This window comes from Branchiostoma floridae, chromosome 2, assembly GCF_000003815.2.
Source record: "Branchiostoma floridae strain S238N-H82 chromosome 2, Bfl_VNyyK, whole genome shotgun sequence".
In the NCBI taxonomy this organism is placed as follows: domain Eukaryota; kingdom Metazoa; phylum Chordata; class Leptocardii; order Amphioxiformes; family Branchiostomatidae; genus Branchiostoma; species Branchiostoma floridae.
In genome coordinates, this window is record NC_049980.1 from 7,783,111 (window position 1) to 7,783,783 (window position 673).

Sequence of the window (673 nt, forward strand, 5' to 3'; positions counted from 1 at the left end):
AAACAGAGCCCATATGCTCAAGAATATCTCGAGAAGGAAGTATCCAAAAATTTTGCGGTTTTCATCTTTCCATTCCTTACTAAGGGACCTATCCAACCATACCAAGTGTGCCAGGCCGGAACTTAAACCTTAAGCTACAATCGCGACAGTAAGGTATCACCCTACCCGTTGCCGTGACAGGCGGTCTTCCAAAAAAAGAGCTAGCGGTTGCGCCAAAACAGAGCCCATATGCTCAAGAATATGTCGAGAAGGAAGTATCCAAAAATTTTGCGGTTTTCATCTTTCCATTCCTTACTAAAGGAACTATCCAACCATACCAAGTGTGCCAGGCCGGAACTTAAACCTTAAGCTACAATCGCGACATTAAGGTATCACCCTACCCGTTGCCGTGACAGGCGGTCTTCCAAAAAAAGAGCTAACGGTTGCGCCAAAACAGAACCCATATGCTCAAGAATATCTCGAGAAGGAAGTATCCAAAAATTTTGCGGGTTTCATCTTTCCATTCCTTACTAAGGGACCTATTCAAACATACCAAGTGTTCCAAGCCGGAACTTAAACCTTAAGCTACAATCGCGACATTAAGGTATCACCCTATACCGTTGCCGTGACAAGCGGTGCTTCAAAAAAAGGAGCTAGCGGTTGCGCCTAAACAGAGCCCATATACTCAAGAATA